The sequence below is a fragment of the Protopterus annectens genome, chromosome 2.part0 (genome assembly GCF_019279795.1).
Source record: "Protopterus annectens isolate FY-2018-M chromosome 2.part0, PAN1.0, whole genome shotgun sequence".
NCBI lineage: Eukaryota > Metazoa > Chordata > Ceratodontiformes > Protopteridae > Protopterus > Protopterus annectens.
In genome coordinates, this window is record NC_056728.1 from 1,988,543,194 (window position 1) to 1,988,556,666 (window position 13,473).

Below are 13,473 nucleotides of genomic sequence, written 5' to 3' on the forward strand. Positions count from 1 at the left end.
AGCAAGGCCAAGGTAGGCTGTATGGACTGCCTTTCCCCAACAATGGCCTAAGTGACCAATTTGAAGATGTCAACCCAGTACAAAAGGCATGATCTGCCCCTGACCAAGCCAAAATGGGATGGGTACAATGTCTGCATGTCCCCTATATCTTTGTTTATGAGCTCAATTATGATCCTCTCCATAGCTTTGCAGACTACACTTGTTAAGCTTATGGGGCAGCAATTAACAGGGTCTGTAGAGGCACTGCCTTTGTGCAGATGTGCACAACTGGACCCTAACCAGCCTGTTGTGCACACTATGGAAATGTAAATCAGTGATAGGACTGAAGCCCAGGATACTGACCACCACAGTGAAAGTACTGAAACACTACACTAGACAGTGCTACAGTGTTAGGTCAGTATGAACGGATGTTGACAATTGTGTGCAAAGTATCCCATGCAAAACCTGCAGGCACAGTATACTCCCAGTTTTGTTCACACAAAAGCATTCGGACAGTAACTACACAACATGGCACAGAACACACAACCATAAACTGGAGGTATTTGTTGAAGGTCACACTCATCCACAAATGTGATGGGCTGCAGAGTTCAACATATGTAAAGCCCACACTGGGCATGCTCACACACTTAGATAAATGAGACATCTTTCACACAACATGCCACAGGAAGGCTGAACTGGGCATGCTCACACACTTGGTCCAAATGTTACCCCTAGCAAATGTGAAAACACACCAGAGGATGCTCATCCCCCTTTCTAGACACTGATCATGTAAGCACCCTATAAGTATATTGGAGAAAAGGATTCTCTCAGTAATCCGAATAGCGTGCCGTGCTAATGCGTCCGTCTCTAGTGTCATAACATAGTTAGGTAGGGGTTTGACTCCAGCAGGTGGCAAGTGTGTGTGAAGGGGTGTGTGTGTATGAAAGAAACATCCCTTTTGGCAACTGGGAAAACACACCACAGGATGAACATTCCACTTTCTAGACTCTGATGATGTCAGCACCCTATAAGTATATTGGAGAAAAGGATTCTCTCAGTAATCCGAATAGCGCACCGTGCTAATGCGTCTGTCTCTAGTGTCTTAACATAGTTAGGTAGGGGGTTGAATCCGGCAGATAACAAGTGTGTGTGAAGGGGGTAAGTGTGTGTGTATGAAAGAAACATCCCTTTTGGCAACTGGGAAAACACACCACAGGATGATCATTCCACTTTCTAAACTCTGATGATGTCAGCACCCTATAAGTATATCAGGGGAAAGGACATTCCCCAGTAATGCGAATAGCGCGCTGTGCTAATGCGTCTGTCTCTAGTGTCTTAACATAGTTAGGTAGGGGTTTGAATCCTGCAGATGACAAGTGTGTGTGAAGGGGGTAAGTGTGTGTGTATGAAAGAAACATCCCTTTTGGCAACTGGGAAAACACACCACAGGATGATCATTCCACTTTCTAAACTCTGATGATGTCAGCACCCTATAAGTATATCAGGGGAAAGGACATTCCCCAGTAATGCGAATAGCGTGCTGTGCTAATGCGTCTGTCTCTAATGCCTTAACATAGTTAGGTAGGGGTTTGAATCCGGCAGATGACAAGTGTGTGTGAAGGGGGTAAGTGTGTGTGTATGAAAGAAACATCCCTTTTGGCAACTGGGAAAACACACCACAGGATGATCATTCCACTTTCTAAACTCTGATGATGTCAGCACCCTATAAGTATATCAGGGGAAAGAACATTCCCCAATAATGCGAATAGCGCGCTGCGCTAATGCGTCTGTCTCTAGTGTCTTAACATAGTTAGGTAGGGGTTTGAATCCAGCAGATGACAAGTGTGTATGAAGGGGGTAAGTGTGTGTGTATGAAAAAAACATCCCTTTTGGCAACTGGGAAAACACACCACAGGATGATCATTCCACTTTCTAAACTCTGATGATGTCAGCACCCTATAAGTATATCAGGGGAAAGGACATTCCCCAGTAATGCAAATAGCGCGCTGTGCTAATGCGTCCGTCTTTAGTGTCTTAACATAGTTAGGTAGGGGTTTGAATCCGGCAGATGACAAGTGTGTGTGAAGGGGGGTAAGTGTGTATGATTGATATATCCCTTTTGGCAACTGGGAAAACACACTACAGGATGCACATACCCATTTCTAAACGATATCACAATTATGTATGGCTTTTGATTACAGACATGCCATGTGTGTTGTGCACACACAGAATGCCCATGTTTGTGGGTTGTCCCTCACAATAATGCATGACATTGATTACACCGGTTATGGCAATGAACACATGTTGTATGTGTGCCAAATACACATATGTACCTGTGACTTTCAATAGTTACCATGTGTGATGCCTGCCACATGTGAATACATGGTATTTGCACAGGGTAACATTATGACCGTGGTCTTCTGTGCAGATGCTGCATGTGGGATGTGTATATACAGTGTGAGATGTAGATGCTATCAGCCTAGTACTGAGGGATGCACACCTGGTCTGGGGCATAAGGTCTACATGTTGTTAATGTACAGGAGCTGCATGTTCTCACCTGTTGTGGGAGTAGTAAGACAGTATTCCATAGCAATGCAGTGACTGCATGCTAAGAACCATTCAGCTAGGGTGTTGTAGATACACTTATTCATTAGCATTCAGTAATTTGTCGGAATCCCTGGTGAGGGTCTGATGCCAACCAAGGTCAGGGGTCTACCAGCCTGTGTCACTTGCTCAGTGATCCCTTCCATGTTCCCTATCACGTATCCCAGTGAGCGACATCCCACATCAGCTGTGGTGGCATGGACAATGACTGAGTCATATGTGTCCATGCATCTGACTGACTTGTATGTTGTTACAGTTTGGACATGTGTTTCCATCTCATACATGTGATGTACATCAATGGGTAGGGGATAGGGTTAACTGTGTACATGTGGCAGCTGTGACATTACTACATGACACACATATTCCACAACTGTACCATAGAGGTGACTGACAACTGACCTTTGCACATGCTACCGAGTATTGAGATTACATTGGTGATTGACAGCACATAGGGCCAATGGTGAAAAGAGACATAGGTCCATAGGTTCGTACAGGGATATCTGCCCAGGGCATGTATCCACCTAGCCAGAATGCGTGCCTTTCAACATGCATTGTGAATCTGTCTTGCTATGCCCTTTTCCAAGGTTAGTATACTGTGCCTCTTTCTCACAGTGACACATAAGTGATACCCAGGGTAACCCTACAATGTCACATCCAGTCATTAATATCGCTCTTGAAGATAGTCACTGAGTCAGTCCGCCTAACCTCTATTGGGATAATAATCAGGAATGAAGGGTGCCTCTGAGTTGTGAATGTGCCGCTCCACCATGACCTATGTATATCACTCCTGAAGTTCAAGTATTTCCAGCGTGTATCCTGGTGGGATCTGGATATTTTGAGATGCAGCATGGCCATTACGTGAGGGTATGACCTGGCCTTCTATGTCAGGCACAGATTGCCTATGAAGAGGCAGTATGTCACTGAGTAGAGCTGCTGCTGCTTTAACCAGTCAGTATGTGGCATCTGTTTGAGCACTTTGATCCCCTTGTCGAGGTACATATGTGGTAGCCCCAGTTGCTGCAGGTGTCTGGTAAGGTGCATGCCGACAGGTTCATCATAGTCAATTATGGGCATGATGAGGGATGAGTAAAGGGGCACAATGTCCTCCCCTGGCCTACATGTGGATCCCATGATGATGTGGCCCATATCACATGCTTACCTAACCACTTTGTCCATGTTGTTGTCAAATGGTAGGATGCTATCAACCTGCGTACCCCAAGGTCCATAATTCCTAGGTCTGCACTTACTGGATTAACACATATGTGGTACATTGTGGTAATTTAGTGTTTGACAAAGGGGATGACTATACTCTTTCTGTCATTCACGTTGAGGCCATGGCTGTGGCACAAGTCGTGTGTTTGCAAGAGTCCCTTTTGGAGGATGCGTGTGTTAGCTGTTGAGTTGATTATGGTGTTGGGTCTGCAGTCACCTGTGACGTGCTGAGCCACAGTACTTCCATGTTGGCCTGTACCTATGACAAATATATAATGAACATGACAGCCCCTAGGGCTTTGCCTTGTGGGACACCACTTGTACCAGGTTGGAGGCTGACATGGCTCCAGCAATTCTACCATGTGTGTTTTGCCCTTCAGCCACTGTGCAATACCCATAGTGACATAGGGGTTAATATGTACACTGGTGAGCTTCCCTAGAATGCACAAGTGGGGTATTGTATCCAAGGCTTATGCAAGGTCCAGGTAGGCTGTGTGGACCTCCTACCCCTTGACAGTGGCCTTGGTGACTGTTTCAAACAAAGCAAACAGGTTTGATAGGCAGGATTTGCCATTGACAAAGCAAAACTGTCTATGGTGACATGTCTGTAGGTCCACAATATCTAGATATGTGAGGTTCTTGATGATCCTTGCCATAGCTTTGCAGTCAAAGCTAGTCAGACATATGGGGCGAGTAGTGTCCAGGATCCGTGATGGCACCACCTGCATGTTGAGGGACCACTGTTGCTGTATGCCACTCTCTGGCCACATATCATGTATTAAGGCTGGGATTGAACAGTGGTGTTATGTCTGGGTGTAGCTCTTCTTGTGGTTCATGTAGGACACAGCCTGGGACACTGTCTGGTCCCATTGATGCAGTGTTTATTGCTTTGGGAATGGCATCTCTTACCTGAGCATCTGTGATGTCAGGGGGGGAAGCACTGTGATGCGAGACATATGTTCCCTTTTGGTGTGTTGGGGAGAGAAGGCAGCATTGAACCTGTCCACTAGGATGATGGCAATGTCTGTGTGTTTTATATTTTGTGTGACATATTGGATTACCTCTGAGCATATCTGGGTAGTACCACCCAGGTTACTAACATAACTACAGGCAGCCTTGTGATTAACCTCAGTGGCTTGTGGAATCCTCTCTCAAAGATGGCCTTAGACAATCATATGGGTGCCTGTAGTTGTCTTCCAATACTCATCAGTGGTGCCTTCACAGTTTGGGAGGTTGTTGTATCATGTAGTGGCGCCATCCTTCTATTGTATAGTGTGTTTATGGCTGGTGTCCGGCCAGGACATCTGCCTTTGGAGAATTGGGTCATGCTTTCATATGTGGCTTCATGATCCATGCATTCCTGAATGTGTCCACTGAATGCCTCTATACAGGTATCTGCAGTCTGGTCTATATTTTCAACAGGCCTTGGGCCTTTGAAGGTTTCCACATCATTTATGAGGGGTGTGCACTTGCTTGACATGAGCTGTAGATAGACGTGCCGCCCTCCAGACAGAGCAAGGGGAGGGTCACAGTCAGCTACCTGTTGGGACATACCTCCGTGGACCACATAGAAAGAGACACAGAGGAGCTCTTACAGCACACTCTCAAACTCAGGTCTCCCACACAGCCTTCATGCTGACACAGGAGAGTTTCGATTACTCTGCAAACACCATCATACTGGGTGATGCCAGCTACCCAAACATAGACTGTGAACATTACACAAGCCACAATACCCAAGCTCTAAGGTTCCCATTGATCAGACATTCTTTGGCTATGGAACAGGTAACAAACCTTCCCACAAGAGGGGCAGATATACTAGAGATGATCTTTACAAACATGAGTACAAACTGCTCACCACTGGGAGTATATCCCTCATTGTTGCAATCAAACCATATACTAATCACACTGGTGTTCTGGATCCCCCACATATGCAAACACATCGATGTGTGTGGGTGGGAAATGTCCCTATTAGCAACCGTGACAGTATCGTACAGGATGCAGATCCCCCTTTTTAAACAGTAATGATGTCAGGACTGTATAACTATATCACCTGTAGTAAAGTGCTCCAGTAATTTGCATAGTGCGCTCTGCTAATGTGTCTTTCTTCAGTGTCATAACGTAGTTAGGTGGGGGTTTGAATCCTGCAAAGGGAATGTATGAGTGTGGTTTATGTGTGTGCACTATGCTGGGAGGGTTAACTGCCTTTTGCCAACTGGGAGAACACACTACAGGGTGCACATCCCTCCTACTACACACAGATGATGTCAGCACCCTCTAAGTACAGCATTAGTAAAGATTTCTCCAAGTACTGCAAATAGCACACTCTGCTAATGTGTCTGTTTCTACTGTCATTGCACAGTTAGGTATGGGTTTGAATCTTGCAAATGGAAAGTATGTGTTTTACTGTTGGTGGGGTTAGTGTGTGTGCACAATGATGGGGTGGGATGTGTCTTTTGCCACATGGGGCTATGCACTGCAGGGTGGTCATTACCCTTAACAAGCAGTGATGTTGATAGCACCCTATACAAACAAAACTACAAAACAGAAGGTGGTGGTACTGATAACACATGTAAGTTAACACTTGTTCAAGTAATGTCCACAAAATGGAGTAGGATAATAAAACAATTCTTTTATTCTATACAGACAACATGACAACAGACAACTAACTGCCAGTACTCAGTATAGTGTTACATGCTACTGTAACACGCACATGTACCCAAATACAGATACAGGCATATTGTATAACAATAGTAGGAGGCTACTGCAGCACAGGGCAGATTCACATGACGGGAAGGCATCTGTTGTCTGCAGTGTTAAGATGCTTCACATTCACCAAATGCACAGATATTGCCAACATTGTTGCAGACAGTTTAGGTGCAGGTACCCCCCCCCATTGTCCTACACACGTGTTATTAGTTATCCCAGATTACTGTAACCTCCTATCCTCTCACATGTCCAGGTGAGAGCCACCCTCATCATTGCAGAACACATATCATCACTGTTACGAAATGGTATCCCTGGATGTGTGCTACATTCACCCCTGGAGGACATTGCACCACATGACAGACTGATATTAATCCCTGGCCATACTACAGGATATGTACCTGAACAGTGCCATACATACACAGTGGTCCCACACCAATGAGGAGGAACCTCTACTGACCCTGGGAACTACTGCATCATATGCACAACTGGCCTTGTGTTCTAAGCTATGGAAGTGTTAGTTATGGCCCACATGTACAACAATATTACATATGTTTATATTTCATGACTATCTACACACAACCTATCTCATGGACATACCTATAGATAGTGAACTATGATACATTTGGAGGTGTCACAGTATACACAGGATTAACCTGGTACTTTGCATTACCTGTGTTTGTGGCAGCTGTTGGTGTGTCACTGGTGCTGCTTGAAGTTTGCTGCTGTTGCTGCTGCTGCTGCTGCTGGTTTTGCTGCTGGCTGTCTTTATTTCTGTTTTGTTCTCTCTCTGTCTCTCTCTCTCTCTTTCTCTGTCGGTTTTGTGCAATGAATGTATTGCATGAGTGTAGTGTGGGTACTCATTGCTTTTGTAGGTATCTGCATAGGTCCATGTGATGGCCTCTGCACCAATTGTAAGGCAGCATTTGCTAATTGCAAGCAGCTGGGTGTGTACTGATTGCATGTCTCACTGTGATTTCAGGACACTGCTATAAAAGGGTATGTGAGATAGGCGTTGCCCTTTCAGATTGTAGGGCGTGGACCATGCTGGTATGCTGTTGACAGTGTTCTGTGAGTGTGAAGGTTAGTACATCTCCCATGCTTCATGCTGTGTTGTAGATTCAGGTTGCTGCATTTATCTTGCCTGTTCCCTGTAGTGAGTGTGTATGCATACTGACACCTACAACTATATGTCATATGTATTGCTATATAAATATATATATATATATATATATATATATATATATATATCTGTGTACATATACATACTTTCATATATGTACATTAGCTGACATTATTGGGTACAAGCTAACAATTAGCAGGGCTGTTTCTGTTAACACTACTCTAGTATGGGAATCCAGTAATTGGGACTATAAAAGTCTGCCTGACATGCTTTGGGTAGTAGACATACTATATTGCCTTTATCTTCATTCCTACTATTACATGTTCCACTTATTTAGCACTATATTCCTGTATGAGAGTCATGGCTTAGTGGTAGGTCATACAGACTAGTGTTACAATGGTCTTGTGGTAGGGCCTACTAGTATGCTCATATTCTGCTTTTGAGTTGAGTATAGGGCCTATCAATCACAGTGCTGGAGGCACCTTTAAGCAGTTAAAGGGCTTAGTAGGTCTCACAGGAGCCAGGCTGTGTTGCAGATTCTGGTTGCTGCATATATCTTCACTGTTTCCTGTAGTGAGTGTGTATGGCTACTGAGACCTACAACTATATTTCATATGTATTGATATATATTTATATATATGTATGTGTAGATATACATACCTTCACATATGTACATTACCTTACATTATTATGTACAAGCTAACAGGTAGCAGGGCTGTTTCTGCTCACACTGAACTAGTATGGGAATCCAGTAATTTGGCCATTAAAACTCTACCAAACATGCTTTGGATAGTACATCTCCTATATTACCTTTATACTGATTCCTACTATTACATGTTATATTGATTTTAGCAGTGTGTTCTTCCAAAGCAGGCATGGCTTAGTGGTAGTTCAAACAGACTAATGTTACCTATGTCCTGGTTTCGAGACTGACAGTGGGAATTTTTTACTTTGCAAACTTTCCAACTGAGTACAGGACCTGTCAATCAAAGTGCTGAGGCCAGCTGTAAGCAGTTAGAAGGGTAAGTAGGTCACACAGGGGTCAGGCTGTGTTGCAGATTCAGGTTGCTGCAATTATGTTAACTTTTTCCTGTAGTGAGTGCGTATGGCTACTGAGACCTACGATTATATTTCATATGTATTAATATATATTTATATATATGTATGTGTAGATATACATACCTTCACATATGTACATTACCTTACATTATTATGTACAAGCTAACAGGTAGCAGTGCTGTTTCTGTTCACACTGAACTAGTATGGGAATCCAGTAATTTGGCCATTACAACTCTACCTGACATGCTTTGGATAGTACATCTCCTATATTACCTTTATACTGATTCCTACTATTACATGTTATATTTATTTTAGCACTGTGCTCTTGTAAAGCAGGCATGGCTTAGTGGTAGGTCATACAGACTAATGTTGCCAAGGTCCTGGGTTTGAGACTGACAGTGGGAATTTATTTTTCTTAGCAAACTTTCCAACTGAGTACAGGACCTGTCAATCAAAGTGCCATAAAGGCACTTTTAAGCACTAAACCAGGTCTGCGCTGTTTGCGCTGAGCTCACTCTTGCGCACTGGCGGTGAGCTCCGCTAACAGAAGCGACACCAGCTATTTTCTTTGAAAGAAAGAAAAAGGGGTGACAGGAAAGTGGTGAAAAGGGGTCACAAAGAGGGTAAGACAGTAGGGAAAGAAGCGTGGGATTTGCAGGAAGGGTGTAGGTAAGGCCCATAGATGCCCATGTCTTTTGCAGCAACAGCTGTATATTTCTATGTATTTTGGTGAGACATTTGAAACCTTCCACCTCTGAGACAGGTGTCAGGACAACATTAATATTTGTTGTACAGCCAATTGTAATTAACAGTTTAGATGTCCAGCGGACATGTCTGCGACATGGACAGCTATGTATGGGGCGTAATTTTTTGTGGGACAGAGTGCCCTTTTTTTTTTATACAGGTGAGAGTGGTATGACAGGTGAAGGAAGTCGGTAAAGCTGGGGAGGTAGGTTGGGTAGGTTAACAGACAAGACAGACAAGACGCATACAGGGACGGTGTATGACACATGTGGGGGGGTTACACAATTGACGGGGACGGAGGTTGGGATATCCGAGATGCACGAGCCCACAGATGGCAACAGTGGAACTGATATCCCACCCATAGGCAGCTGCCACTGTTCCTTCACAGCCCAGGACGGGGCTGTGCTGGGGCTGTGGGGGGCAACGGCCGGGGCCGTTAGCTGTGCCACATGAGCCTCGAGCTGGCGTAGGGGTCCAAGAACAGTGTCTTGGATCTCCCTACGCACCACAGACCGGACACCGCGGAGGGTGAGTGGACAAACCCCTCCGGCCACACTTGCAGAGGGGGGACGGGCCCCATCCCCTGCAGCGCTTCCACCCGAAGGTGGCACAGGGCCACCGGAGGGTCCGCCTGGGCACTAGTGCCAGGTGCAGTCGCCAGCTGAGGTGGGAGAGGTGGGTCCGCTGGGACCTGCCTTCCCAAGCGTTCTAGGTTTGTGAGAAGTTATGTTAGTTTGGGTTAGTGGCATTTTATTCCATTCAGATTAGTTGTAACAGCATGCATTGGTATTCCCATAAAACAAACACCCAGATATGAACACCATTGAACAAGGGGCATATCAATATCACATGCATTATTTGAACAGCAAAACACAGTCAAACGACATGCAGGGTTGATTAATGGCAACAGGCCATCAGATTTGCAGGTATGAACAGGGCACATGCACGAACAGACATGCATATATGTTTGGAACGGACAAATGTCCATGATTAATGAAATGTTCACATACCATTATTTAGTGGATGTTGTTATATGGAATTATAGGGTTGGGTGGGGATAGAAAGTGATAACACATTCATATGTTACACATTGATTCACATTTATCATAGGTACACAATTAAGTTGAGGCTGATGTTTCAAAATAATCTTTATTTGACTGTCATGCTACACCTGTTACACATACATCACTATCCTACTTATTTTGAATTTGATCAGATACATCATCCTGCTACACTTTGATGACAGGACAGGGGACAACTATGGCTGTTTAGTCTGTCAGATAATCATTCATTCTATCTGCAAATTGTTTACTGTTATCACCATATACAGATTTTGAGCTAGACATTCAGATTCAGACACACTGAAATCAGTTTGGGATGTTAATTTGTACTTCCCACATGCATTTAGTTCTGTAGAAACACACTGAGGCTTATATATTCAGGGGTTATTACTACTTTATTTATTCATACATAAGCCTTTCTGTCACTCTCACACATTCTGCAACTTCACAGTTCAGGTTGGTACTTCTAGGCTTTGTTCACATATTAGACCTGTGGTGATTCAAACACTTTCCAACAGCCTCACTTCTGTCATGATTCAGCATTTGAACAGGGATATATCTCACATGTGACTACCTCAGATTCTGAAGCTGTACTCTTGAGACTACTGCAGGTTACAGTATATTTAATTAATGATGGGACATCTGTATTACAGCACTGTTTAATTCTATCAATTATATTTCCAGTTACACTTGCATACTGATGAACTTGTTGCAGCCATACCTGCAGACTTTCAATTCCTGCTTGCACATTATATTACTTTTAATCAATACACTGCACTGTTCTGATACATGGTACATAATAATATTTATTTACAAGTACTGGGTGGGGTTACTAACCTGCATGGTGGCGCAGCCGCACCAGCCTTCTGGCGTGCATCTCAACATTCGCAGAGCGGACACCTGCAGCTGTAATACAAAGGGAATAATATTGGACTACACATCTCCATGGTATCAGCTGGTTGAAATCCTTACATACATGGGTAAAATGTGACTTACTCAGTAGTGGGCGTTGGGCATTTGCCGGGCCTCCTGGATCCAACGGTTCAATTGGTCCTGCTTGCGTCTCTTCAGGTCCGCATGGTGGTGACGGACCTGCTCACCAGTGCGTGGAATGCCAGTAGCACTGGTCAGATCACGAGCCAACTGGTCCCACGCCTCAGCCCTATATACTCCCCATGAGACCTGGCCCTGCATGAGTTGGGCCTCGTGATTATGGACAAGGAGCCAGACCATGTATCTGGACTCCTCAACGCCCCAAAGCTGTGCTCGAAAGCAACGTCCCTCACCTACTCCACTCATGCTGACTGCAAGTCTGTTCTACAATCAGTTATGCTGTGTATTCCCGCCTATGGGGCTTATATATGCCGCTCTTCCCGCACATTTCTCTGATTGGCCATTTTGGAATTGTATCTACTTCACTGAAAATGCTTTCTCATGCTCCATTCTGGGTTGTATCCCATATATATGCTATTTCTGCATTTCTAGGTATTGCTGTCATGGCTTGGTGGTTTAGTTCCTTGACTCTAGTGCATGGTATCCTGGGTTTGAATCTGGCAACTGATTTTTGCTTTTCCTGACAGAAATGAGTTGAGGACCTGTCAATCAAACCTGCCAAAAGCACTTTTAAGCACTTTAAACCTGGTCTGCGCTCGTTTGCGGAGGTAACTTGCGCACTGGCAGTTAGCTTGTGGGAGCGGCCAGCATAAGCGGTGTGCGCTGGGATAAATCTTAATTGGCTAGTGACACACATGTTCAGCTAATTGCACACAGTTTCGGCCTGTTTACCCGCTGCTTGGCAACGGGCACGCAGTTTGCAGCTTTTTAAACACTACTCAGCTACGGGCACTCTGTCTCACGGCAGCTTAGCTATCGGTACATTTCTGACAATTTTTATTCTTTTGTTACTTCAAAATGCTCTATTTCATTCCATCTTACAAAAGGGAATACATTTACATTTGTACAATACTGTCAGGGGGCTTTTTAGTGCTTATTTACAAAAAAAAAAGGTTGTTGTAGGGGCTCGAACCCTGCCTGCCTACTCTTAGGGCGGCTACTCTACCGCTAAGCTATTATTTCTTGGCTTACTTTGCATATTTAGTTCTTATATCCTTTTCCACTGACTGCTAACTGTGATTGCGCTAGTAGCACACCAGCACACAGTAGCAAACATTTACGGGTTTAACAAAAAAAAAGGATTTAATTTACTTTTATGACATCTCTTCACTTTATACACTGATGGACAGTCGGGGCATGTGTTGTATAGTGTGTTTATTCACATTTTCATGGCCTTTCTCGTGGCTGTTTACTTTCAGCCATTCTAGTCTTGCGGGGGCGCGTCCACTTGCAGAGCTTAGCCTACAGACACGCCCCCTACTCTCTTACACGGACCGTGTAAGAGTTACTAGTGTGATTCAGCATGCCTCATGCACCTCATGCATATGCATGACATGCTGACATCACACAGTTTAACTGCAGCCTCCGTGTAAGAGTTATAACTCTTACACGGAGGCTTCCTGAATCTGGCCCATTGTCTTTGATGTATTGTAATTAGTTACTTACCAGTGTGTTTGATATTTTTGTAAATAATTACTAACCAGTGTGTACCAAAATATATATCAATATTTTTTTTCTCTATGTAAACTTTATTTTATTCTACACTATTTTACTTTTTTATTTGTTATTGTCCTGGAGCTTTTCTCCCCGGGCCTCTACTGAAAATGGACATATATCCAGTTAGACTAGCCCGGTCAACAAATGTAAAATAAAATAAAAATAAATAAATAAATCAGTATACACAAAAATTACAAAAGACATGTTTTTACAGTGGTATGCAGCACATCAACAGTTACAGTGGAGAGAACAAACAAAAAAATATTAATTTAAAAATAAAGGTAATTAATAGATTTGTGGTGTACAGCTGAAATTTGGAACATAGGTAGAATACATACATAGTATACAGGTACAGTACATACATTGTAGATTAGCCAG